The sequence below is a fragment of the Crinia signifera genome, chromosome 12, assembly GCF_055691185.1.
Source record: "Crinia signifera chromosome 12, ASM5569118v1, whole genome shotgun sequence".
Classification (NCBI taxonomy): domain Eukaryota; kingdom Metazoa; phylum Chordata; class Amphibia; order Anura; family Myobatrachidae; genus Crinia; species Crinia signifera.
Genome location: NC_139228.1, coordinates 56,126,384 through 56,139,000, shown reverse-complemented (window position 1 = coordinate 56,139,000; position 12,617 = coordinate 56,126,384).

Below are 12,617 nucleotides of genomic sequence, written 5' to 3'. Positions count from 1 at the left end.
CGGCTGTCTGTGTTTTGACCCGAATCAGCTGGGTACTAGACAGCTGCTCGGTGGTGTTCTGTGTTACATTGCGGTGATAGATGATTTGTTATTGATGCATAAATCCAACTTATTATTATTATGAGAACCCTTGTTCTCACTGGATATAAGGCTCCTCCAACAAAGGCTGCCAGTAGTGCAAGAGCTTTTGTGATGGGAGCCAGAATTGCCAGCAAGTCATTATTGATACCTGTATTATATGTGCACCTAACCCCTTCTATACATATTGGTTCAGCCCCAGCATGGCTGTTGCCTCTCTGGGGCGCCGGGGCACATACGGCAGGTATTCCATACACGGAACATTGCATTTGCTCCCCGAGTCCCGGGCGCTGTCAGGACTGATGTTATACTCCATATTTTTTGGCTTTGTGACTCAACATCTGGTCCCTGAAAGCCTCTTATTATCTGTGATATAGATTCTACCAAAGTGGCTGTTATCATGCCAGAGACAGACGTCACATCCCTGCGTGTGCTCCGTGTGTTTGTGTTCTGCTGGTAGGGGGTTTAACACGCATGTGCGGGTGACTGCTGGTGACATGCGATGATTCTTTGCTGTTTAATCCCGTAAGGTGGTTCCTAGGCCGTCCCCTAGTGCCAGTAGCGCCAGCATAGACCGTAGCACTTTACAATTGGGAACATAACCATAATAAAACAAGACTGGGTAATAACAAAGAGGTACAGTAAGAGGCCCTGTCTGCGGACCTAACCCATTTTGCACCCCTATTTCTGATTGGTGATCTTCCTCGTATTGGGGTCTCTGTAAAACGTATGAGCAGAATTGTGGGATTTGTACAGGATCCTGCGCTAGATCTGGTTCCATCTCTCAGGAGGGGGCGAGAACGTCTGCATCAGGAGATTATCTCATCCACATCGGAGAGAAGTGTTGAGGCTTTAGGAGAGTTTTATTCTCCGGCGTCTGCAGAGAAGACCCCATCCCCCCTCTCATGAGCACGGCCTTTTCAAGTGCGATAACATCTCTTGAAATAAATGCCACCCCATGCCTGTAGCGGAATGATGGCCGGTGGCGGGGGAGGGAGGACGGCCATCTTGTGTAGATGTGCAGCTTCCGCGTCAGGTAGTGGTGAGGCAGGGGCTCGTGTGAGCCATTATATCTATGAGCATTATACGTGCCTGATACTGGCACATATACTATACCAATTGGAGGAATACCAGCAGGCACGCCCACAGGTGACCTCACTACCGGTTGCCGTCTTATTTTCAAATAATAGGGGTCCTGTCACTTTGGATCATGTTAGTTTAGGAGGTGGATAGGGGCGTGGGGTGGCCTTGGTGGCATCATTGTACAGTATATGTGTATGTTGGCATAGCAAATCTCCCTGCCAGCTACATTTACAGGCAAGACCAATGCCATAACTATGAATTTTGTGCCCTCCCCCCCCCCCCCCTTTCCAAAAATGGTTTCTGCCCCCATACATTTATAATGTTATTGTTTTATGTACATTCTCATGGCCAGGGATTTCTTGCTCATTGCCAAGGTTACCATGCTCGTTACCAGGGTTATCATACTCATTATCATCGGTTTCTTGCTCGTTGCCTGGGGTTTCTTGCTCGTTGCCTGGGGTTTCTTGCTCGTTGCCTGGGGTTTCTTGCTCATTGCCAGGGGTTTCTTGCTTGCATGCGCACAAGCAATCCCGGAGTCTGGCACTTCTGGGTAATGCTATACACCCTGACAGTTGCTTGAGGTCCAGTAGTACCTCTACCATCTGTATCCTCTAAGGCGGCAGCCATTATTCGAGGGTCAATCTCAGCAACTTTTATGTGTGGCCCCCACATACTGACCTTTTCATGTGTCGACAATTTTTGCTTTTTTCTATGCCGATTTTTTTTTTTGCAGTAAACCTGTACATATGAACCACATCTTTGGTGCATACAGTAAGTTATGTATTAATAAATGGATATATTTTTGTTTTTACTGTTCCGTTAAAATATAAATAACTATTTTAAACCCTGTCAAAATGCCGGCTTCTGCAATGTACTTTAACTTTGAGCTGTGACAGTTTTTACCTTCACAATGAGCTGTGACAGTTTTTAGCCCACAAACTCTCCACCCCCAATCCCTATCTGCTCCTACCCCCATTATCTGTATTCACAGCTCCCTCTCTCCATATCCAGCAAGTTTGAAACAGATCAGTGTCCCTGCAAATATTGCTTTTATTTTCTTTGCTGACATCTTTTAGCGCACAAAGGAGAAATTATGTCCATCGAGGGGTCACTGGCAATATTTCACCTCATAGAGGTGAAGAGTATATATATATATAGCTCCCTCCCAAGAGCTCCCTCTTGCTGGCGAATCGCCAGAACATCACCGCTGGCGATCCGCCAGCAGCCCGGCGTCCATCTGACTGAGACGCGCATCTCAGTTGCCGGGCGGCGGGGCAACGGGAACCCTGGCCGTCTCCGCTTCAGGGAGACGGACAGGGTTAGGGGGGGGGGGGGGGGTGTGGGGAGGCGGTGGGGACCCGGGGTAAGCCGTCGGAAGGGGACGCACGAGCAGCTCGTGCGCGCGCGTCCCCTTTTGCAGATACAGGTGGTGGGGGATGGCGGCTGGCGTCGCCATCGCCGTCCCCTGCAAAGAAGGGACCCGTTCCATCTGTGTGTGTGTGTGTGTATGTATGTATGTATGTATGTATATATATATATATATATATATATATATATATATATATATATATATATATATATATATATATATATATAATAATTCTATGGAAATTCAAGCATTGAATAGAGTCGCCGCAAACAAATGGTTGCCGAAGTCGGGCCCCAGACTGTTTTTTTGCCTGCCATAGAGCTGTAGAGGGGGTGACTAATGGCGCAGAACTCTGCCTTGTCTTTGGTATATGGTTCTAGCCCTACATGGCCGTGAAATATGTCGCTGATATTAGCAGTAATCACCCTGCACCCCCCTCGCCGTCACCCCACATGCGCCTTGTTCTGTTCCCAGCTCTGTGCTAGTTGCAGCCACACAGAACAGGTGAAGGTGGAGGAGGAGGAGGGGGGGGGGATATCAGAGGGACGGCCTGCCGGGAGAAGGCCGATAGAAATTGCCTTTGTAGATAATTGCTGCCTGTAGGACATTCTCAGTCTGCCTTTTATGGCCAGCGGGATACAGTGCTGTATCTAGAGCCGCACACGGAACTCGCCTGCACCGCTGAGATGGAAAAGCAGATTTGTCTTCTCCAGTGCCCTACTGTCAGCGACCTTCCCCCTCCAGGGTGTCCGCGGAAGCAGCGTTTAACGTCTCTGTAATGTCGCTAATATCGCTTTCCGCATGTCATTAGATTGTGTTCTATATGGGAAGGCTCCCTTGGAATGTAAAGGGTTAACGCTCCAGAGCAGGCAGGGTATGAGGTGAGCAGGACCTATTCTCTGTACAGTGCCGCGTACATTTCTGGCGCTGTACATATAAATAATGAGGATAAAGAGTAACAATGTGCAGCATATTGGCGGCCATAGGTGTGTGCTGCGTCTGCGGTGTACCGTATATTAGGGTGACCGACGGATGACGACACCGCAGGTTCTGCACCCCTAATACTAATCGCTGACCACTTAACCTATCCCAAATTCTAATTCTCGTTGTCCATAGCATCCAATCAGATTCTGTCTCATTTTATAGGACGGGGGCCGCGGGCAGCGCTTACCTACACGCTAGGCTGTGAGTTTGTTTCATGACTTGGCAGTAACGTGTGGGATATGAGCACAGCCAGGTGTGTGTTACCTGTACAGGTTGGATGCGACGCGCCGGTGCTACCCTGCTGTGTCCTCCCGCTGTGGTCCCCTGGGAGCAGCACTGCGGTCTGTGACTGCAGACATCATTCCCGATATCACACTCCAGGAAGCGAGCAGGACGAGCAGCAAGCACTGGATCTAAGGGTGCGGAGAGAGGAACATCGTTCCCGGTCCTGCGGGATAGCCCAGGCCGTTCGCACAACCCAGATTGTACAATAAAATAACTTCTTTTGCTGATGAAAATGACAGAAAATGGTGATCAGAAATATTATTATTACCCACATGTTTTATTATTATTATTATTATTATTATTATTATTATTAGCAAACACGGTCCACCTTTGGGAAGCCCTGCTTTACATTGTGAGAAAGAGGTCTGTATGTAATGTCCTGTGTTTGCATTTATGTATGTGTGTCGTGTGTATGTAAATACTGTATGTATCTGTGTCCTGTGTATGAATTTGTATGTGAGCGTTTTCATGTATGCCTTGTGCGAATACCTCCCAACATGACCCTCTCCAGGAGGGACACAATGCTCTGTACCTGGACTTCCCTGATAATGTAGGATTGCCATCACCTGTGGTGTAACACCTTTCTTATCAATTAACCTGTTTAAAACTGGTGACAGCAATCATACATTACAAGGGAAGTCCAGGAGCAGAGCATTGTGCATACCTCCCAACAGTCCCGGTTTTCGGGGATGTTCCCGCGTCCTGCCCGGGGACGGCCACTGTGCGCATGCACACAGCGTCTATTCCCGCAGCCAGAGGGGCTGGGGGCATGGCTAGAGGCTCACACAGTGTGAAAACGGGGGCGTGGCCTCCCGGGAAGACGCGATTATAGGCCACGTCCCATGTTGCTGTGTGTGTATGTATGTATGTATGTGCCCTGTGTGTGTGTGTGTATGTATGTATGTCAGGGTTGCCGACCCTCCCTGAATGGCCGGGAGGATCCCGAAAATTGGGTTGTCCTTCTGCCCCCCCCCCCCCCCCTGGAAAAGTGGGCAACCCTCCCGGATTCTGGGGGACCCCCACGCCACCCCCCGATTGCAGCATGTTCCCCCCATACCTCTGGGCAATCCGGAGAGGAGAAAGAAAAAGTCGGCAACCCTGATATGTGTGTGTGTGTACGTATATATATATATATATATATATATGTGTGGTCAGTGTGTGTTTGTACGTACATACATACATACATACGTACGTGTGTGTGTATGTGCCCTGTGTATATTTGTATATAACTCATGATGACCGTGTGTGTGCATGCATGTGTGTGTGTGTGTGTTCCCTGCATGTTACATAGGCACATTATGTAAATCTGCATGTAATAGACCTTATCCCCCCACCCAGGAGACGATGCCTGTTCTCCTGTCACACATGGCCACAAGTAGTTAAGTCCTCGTTAACTGCACATTAACGACTTGATTAGGAGTCTGGAGCGAGTGGGGCTGGAGAATGCACTTGTTCCTGGCAGTGAATCCCCCCTGGAGTTGCCACAGCAACCGGGGCAAGGCAGGAAAATGGCAGCTGAATGCTCCCCTTATTTCTTCCCGCCGCTGCCACTGACAGAACAGATAATAGCCAATAACATCCTATTATGTGGCTACAGTTTGCATTTGTGCCTGTGTCAGTCACGGCGTGGCGCCCCTCCTTCCCCAGCCGCTCGCCTCTGATCGTCAGACACAAAACCACCCTCATTCCTCTCTGCCGTCAGCTCGGGAATATTGAATGTCCCTTCCCGTTATTGTCAGTCTGTCCTGCACTTACTTCATATAACGGCTGATATAGCCAAACTATCACTGGAAATGTTACAGGTACTTGTTTCCTAGCACGGCGCCCACTAAGCACATAGCTTACTGGGCTATTCTGCGTAGGAAAATGTACAGGAGTGCTTATACAATGAAATATCGCATAGAATCCCATGGCACCAAATGCGATGCGATATTTCATTGTATAAGCACGCATGCCATGTGATGGGTGCTTACTATGAGTATCCACGCCACCCCGAAGCGTGGCGAGCGCGGCGGAACGCATCCTCCAACCTTTTCATACCCCCACTATCCACATTGGCGTGGAGATGATTTTATATGGTGTGGCGAGCGCAGCTAGCCACCGAGCCCGAAGCGTGGATAGCGGACACGGAATATGAAAAGGTTGGAGGACGCATTCCGCTGCACTCGCCATGCTTCGGGGTGGCGTGGATAGTGGGGGTGTTTTAGGAACACATACACACCAGCCATATCATACATCTGAGACAGTAAAGAGGACATATGTTAACTAAGAACTGTAACTTTTACTGAAATAGATGAAAATATGGAAAATCACATTGCAGCGATGCAATTTCACTACGTTAGTGTACGTAGAAAATCTGGGCGCCGTGCTAGGAAACAATACCATGTTGCATTATTATTATTAACATCCTCTATTTATATGGCGTCATAAGGGATCCGCAGCGCCCAATTACATAAGTGAATAAGCAAAACAGTGACTTGCAGCTGAATATAATAGAGGACGTGTACAGGGCACATAACCACAGCGGCAGGTGGCATTGACATTGGTATCAGGGGAACAGAAACCAAAGGGATTTGGGGCCATCGGAAATGGTTTAAGTAAAAGAAGGAAAAGCACATGAGGGCGGAGGGCCCTGCTCCTGAGAGCTTGAAGTTGCATTGTAAAGGGGAGGGGCAGTGTAATATCTTCTGCCTTGGCTTCAGCAGAGTACAGTGGGACAGATGTATTAAGCCTTAACAAGAGATAAATGCCAGGGTGATAAAGAGAGATAAACGCCCAGCCAATCACCTGCTAACTGCCATGTTACAGGCTGTGTTTGAAAAAAGTCCGTAAGGAGCTGATTGGCTGGACGTTTATCTCTCCTTATCTCCCTTGTATTTATCTCTTGTTAAGGCTTAATACATCTGCCCCAATGGGATATATTTACTTAGGTGGAGATGTTGCCCATAACAACCAATAAGATTCTACTTACCTACAGTAGCACTTACTTGGTTGTGCTACTTCTAAAATCCTCCACTTTAGTAAATATTCCCCATGCATTCTGTGACTAGGTTAGATTATGTTTATACCACAAAATCTTGACCCGTGATACAGAATCCATATCACGTGAGTAGCGGAAGAACTGCCCCTAAGCCAGGGCTGGGCAACACCGGCCCTCCAGATGTTAATGAACTACACATCCCAGGATGCTTTGCATTAGTTTTGCTATGTGGCCATGCTGAAACTGATGCAAGGCATGCTGGGATGTGTAGTTCATCAACATCTGGAGGGCCGGTGTTGCCCAGCCCTGCCCTAAGCAGTGTCAGGCTGGGGCATGAAGGACCCACCGGGAAGATGCCCCTCCATCTCTGCCTGCTCCCCCTCCCTGGTGCCCTCAATCTCTGCCTGCTCCACATCCCTGGTGCCCTCCGTCTCTGCCTGCTCCCCCCTCCCTGGTGCCCTCCATTTCTGTCTGCTCCCCTTCCCTGGTGCTCTCCATCTCTGCCTGTTCCCCCTCCCTGGTGCCCTCCATCGCTGCCTTCTCCCCCTCCCTGGTGCCCTCCATCGCTGCCTTCTCCCCCTCCCTGGTGACCTCCATCTCTGCCCGTTCCCCCTCCATGGTGCCCTCCATCTCTGCCTGCTCCCCCTCCCTGGTGCCCTCCATTTCTGCCTGCTCCCCCTCCCTAGTGCCCTCCATCGCTGCCTGCTCCCCCTCCCTGGTGCCCTACATCGCTGCCTGTTCCCCCTCCCTGGTGCCCTCCATCGCTGCCTGCTCCCCCTCCCTGGTGCCCTCCATCACTGCCCGCTCTCTCTCCCCGGTGTCCTCCATCTCTGCCCGCTGCCCCTCCCTGGTGCTCTCCATTTCTGTCTGCTCCCCTTCCCCGCCCGTGCTCTTCTTCCCTGTCCGCTCTGCTCTACCTGGTTCCCTCCTTCCCTGACCGCTCTCCTCTCCCTGGTGCCCTCCATCTCTGCCCGCTCTCTTCTTTCTGGTGCATTCCATCCCTGCCCTCTCTCCTCTCCCTGGTGCCCTCTATCTCTGCCCGCTCCACTCTGCCTAATGCCATCATTCCCTCCCCACTCTCCTCTCCCTGGTGCCCTCCTTCCCCGACCGCTCTCCTCTCCCTTGGTGCCCTCTATCCCTGCCCATTCCCCTCTCCCTGGTGCCCTCCTTCCCTGCCAGCTCTCCTCTCCCTGGTGCCCTCCTTCCCTGCCAGCTCTCCTCTCCCTGATGCCCTCCTTCCCTGACCACTCCCTGGTGCCCTCCTTCCCTGCCCGCTCCCCTCTCCATAATGCCCTGCTTCCACACTCGCTCCCCTCTCCCTGGTGCCCTCCTTCCCTGCCAGCTCTCCCTGGTGCCCTCCTTCCCTGCCAGCTCTCCTCTCCCTGGTGCCCTCCTTCCCTGCCAGCTATCCTCTCCCTGGTTCCCTCCATCCCTGCCCGCTCCTCTCTCCCTGGTGCCCTCCGTCCCTGCCCTCTCCTCTCTCCCTGGTGCCCTCCTTCCCTGCCAGCTCTGCTCTCCCTGGTGCCCTCTATCTCTGCCCACTCCCCTCTCCCTGGTGCCCTTATTCCCTGCCCGCTCCCCTCTCCCTGATGTCCTACTTCCACATCCGCTGCCCTCTCCCTGGTGACCTCCTTCCCTGCCAGCTCTCCTCTCCCTGGTGCCCTCCTTCCCTGCCAGCTCCGCTCTCCCTGGTGCCCTCCTTCCCTGCCCGCTCTCCTCTCCCTGGTGCTCTCCTTCCCTGCCCTCTCCTCTCTCCCTGGTGCTTTCCTTCTCTGCCCGCTCTCCTCTCCCTGGTGCCCTTCTTCCCTGCCCGCTCTCCTCTCCCTGGTGCCCTTCTTCCCTGCCCGCTCTCCTCTCCCTGGTGCCCTCCTTCCCTGCCCGCTCTCCTCTCCCTGGTGCCCTCCTTCCCTGCCAGCTATCCTCTCCCTGGTTCCCTCCATCCCTGCCCGCTCTCCTCTCCCTGGTGCCCTCCTTCCCTGCCCGCTCTCCTCTCCCTGGTGCCCTCCTTCCCTGCCTGCTCTCCTCTCCCTGGTGCCCTCCTTCCCTGCCTGCTCCCCTCTCCCTGATGCCCTACTTCCACATCCGCTCCCCTCTCCCTGGTGCCCTCCTTCCCTGCCAGCTCTCCTCTCCCTGGTGCCCTCCTTCCCTGCCAGCTCTCCTCTCCCTGGTGCCCTCCTTCCCTGCCAGCTCCGCTCTCCCTGGTGCCCTCCTTCCCTTCCTGCTCTACTCTCCCTGGTGCCCTCCGTCCCTGCCCTCTCCTCTCTCCCTGGTGCCCTCCGTCCCTGCCCTCTCCTCTCTCCCTGGTGCCTTCCTTCCCTGCCAGCTCCGCTCTCCCTGGTGCCCTCTATCTCTGCCCACTCCCCTCTCCCTGGTGCCCTCCTTCCTTGCCTTCTCCCCTCTCCCTGATGCCCTACTTCCACATCCGCTCCCCTCTCCCTGGTGCCCTCCTTCCCTGCCAGCTCTCCTCTCCCTGGTGCCCTCCTTCCCTGCCAGCTCCGCTCTCCCTGGTGCCCTCCTTCCCTACCTGCTCTACTCTCCCTGGTGCCCTCCGTCCCTGCCCTTTCCTCTCTCCCTGGTGCTTTCCTTCCCTGCCCGCTCTCCTCTCCCTGGTGCCCTCCTTCCCCGCCCGCTCTCCTCTCCCCTTCCCTCAGGAGCAGCTATGAATAATATACATAATTGTCGCTAACTGCACCAAATCGCTCTCCCAGCTGCTAGAAGTGCTGACGCTTCCTCTGCTCTATACAAAGTGGAATAAAGGCCCCGGTCGCAGCAGGAAGCGATAGACCGAGCGTCGCGCCCCCACCCAGCCTGCAGCTGGAGCTCTGAAAGGGAATGTTTACATGCAGATTGCTCCTCGCTTTAACCCTCTGCAGATTCTGCCTGCGATGAGATACTGTTATGCTGTGTACACACGGTGTGATTGTGTCATTTTCCATTCGTTTTGGACTATATATTCTATTTGTCAAGCAAGTTTATTTCTGCTTCGATCTGTCAGATTGAAAGCAGTTCATGGTGGTCAATGCAGCCCCCCCCTCACTCATGCTGGCATCCCTTCCTCCCGGGTCTCGGCGGCCATCGATATTGAATAGGTGTTGACGGCCACTGGTTCCACCTGTGTGTACAGCCCTTTACCCAAATAATGTGTTCGTCTATAACGCAGGTATCAGAACCAGCGTTATTGGCCAGGCCAGGTACTCTATTGCCTATTCCACCTGCTCTGAAGTTTTTTCTACTCCTTTTTGATTTCCACTATTTTCTATTCAATTCTCCATTCGATGTGTATTCGATTTGCTATTATATCAACACTGGCTTTAGGCAGGAGATGGACATCGAATCGACTGCTGCAGTGAATTAAATGTACATTAAATGTGCACTATCTACATTAGATTTCCACTATATAGTCTTGGCTGCCAAGACTGTTTTTCTATTTGATTTACATTACTCGGGAGCGCGTATTGGAATCGAATCTGAATCGAATGTAGAAAAACCATTCTATTTTCTATATGATTTTGCTTATAGAAGCAAAAGCGAATAGAAAAATAGTGCATATCTAACCATGTGTATACTCTATTACCTAACACTGTGTTACATGACACTGTGTTCAGTGGCGTAACTATAGCCACGCAGCCCTCGTGATGGCGGGGAGGCGCTGAGAAGGTGTGGGCGCCGGGGGGGCTGCGGGGCTATAGTTAGCCACTGCCATCTGTCCCTGCCGCCGGCGATTCTGTCTTGCGGGTCCTGCACCTCCCGACTCCTGCTGCTTATAAAAAAAGCGATATTCGGAAAATGGCTGCCCCATACGAAAGACAGTTTTTGAGGATGCTAGAGGAGGTGGCAGCCTCCTCGAGCAACCTTAACAATGGTCTGCAATATGGGGGGTGGGGGGGGTGGGGGGTGTTAACCCTTTTGGGGGGGAGGGGGGGTTGTTAACCCTAAACTCTACTGGGGGGTGAGCGCTGGCAAAATTTTCGGATGGGGGCGCATAATTAATAGTTACGCCACTGACTGTGTTACACTATTACCTGACACTGTGGGCCTTATTCTAGTTCACTCTTTCTGACAAAATCCTTCTTAGATGGACAAAACCATGTGCACTGTGGGGGGGGGGGGGGGGGCAGATGTAAAATGTGCAGAGAGAATTAGATTTGGGTGAGTTATTTTGTTTCTGTGCAGGGTAAATACTGGCTGCTTTTTCCTATACTGCAATATAGATCTCACTTTGAAGTAAAACTCCACCCAAATCTAATTCTCTCTGCACAATTTACATCTGCCACACCTGCAGTGCACATGGTTTTGTCCATCTGAAGGTGCGTACACACTGGGGAGATATATTGCTTAGCAATATATTGCTCAGTGTCTCCTTTTCATCAGCGACGAGAGATGGTCGCTGATGAAAGGGAACCTCTGCTGGCGGTGCCGCAGAGGTAATCAGCTGGTCGCAGAAGCAAGCTCCTGCGATCAGTGATTAGAACAGGGCTGAAAACCGGAGCGCGCACCCGGCAATTTATAGCTGGGGCGCACTCCCATCACTGGCAATATCAGCCCCTATCACAGCCGTGTGTACACGGCTTAAGAAGGATTTTGTCAGAAAGATTGAACTAGAATAAGGCCCTGTGTTACTTTATTACCTGACACTGTGTTACTCTAGTTACTCTGGTATCTTATTCTGTGTTACTCTAGTACCTGATGCTGTGTCACTCTATAACCCGACACACTGTTACTTGACACTGTGTTACTCTATTCTACAATAATGTGATTACCCTAGTATCTGTCAGTAGTTGTTATTATTATTATTAATAATATTCAGTACTGTTACTCTATAACCCGACACTGTGTTACTCTATAACCCGACACTTTGTTACTGTATTACACAATACTGTGTCTACACTACTGTCTGTGTTATAATGTGCTGTATTACTACGTTATACGCTACCCAGTTACTCCATTGTCCGATGCTATATTACTGTGTTACTCTATAACCCGACACTTTGTTACTGTATTACACAATACTGTGTCTACACTACTATCTGTCACTGTTGTTGTTATTATTATTAATATTCAGTGCTGTATTATAATTTGCTGTATTACTCCATTATACGATACCCAGTTACTCTATTGTCTGATGCTATATTACTGTGTTATAACGTGCTGTATTTCTCAGTTATACGCTACCCAGTTACTCCATTGTCCGATGCTATATTACTGTGTTATAACGTGCTGTATTACTCCGTTATACGCTACCCAGTTTCCCCAGTGTCCGATGCTATATTACAGATACAATATTACTGTACAGTCAGGCTCTGCGTCCCATCTCCCTGTATTATGTTACATATACCTCTACCAGGCTGACCTACATTCATTACAGACAGATGCTGCACTCACCACTGTACAGACATTATTCCTTCTGATTCCTCACAGGGCGTTACATATATTGGGTCTTGGTTACATAGAAGTGATATCAGTAACATGGTAATGCAGCAGGTGGTGTTACTGATCAGAGCACCTAGAATGCAGCATTGCATAGCCTGCGACGCCACCGGCTGGCTGCATGACCCAGGAAATCTGACCCTAACCATGTTACTGCCCCGCAGTGAAGGTGACACACCTGTAGGAGGCTGATGCAGGACAATGTTAAGGAATATAGTATAGAACAAGCATGTCCAAACTGTGGCCCTCCAGCTGTTGTGAAACTACACATCCCAGCATGCCTTGCCATAGTTTTAGCATTCCCTTATAGCAAAACTATGGCAAGGCATGATGGGACTTGTAGTTTCACAACAGCTCGAGGGCCATAGTTTGAACATGCCTGATATAGAATAATAAATGCAATATAGGTAG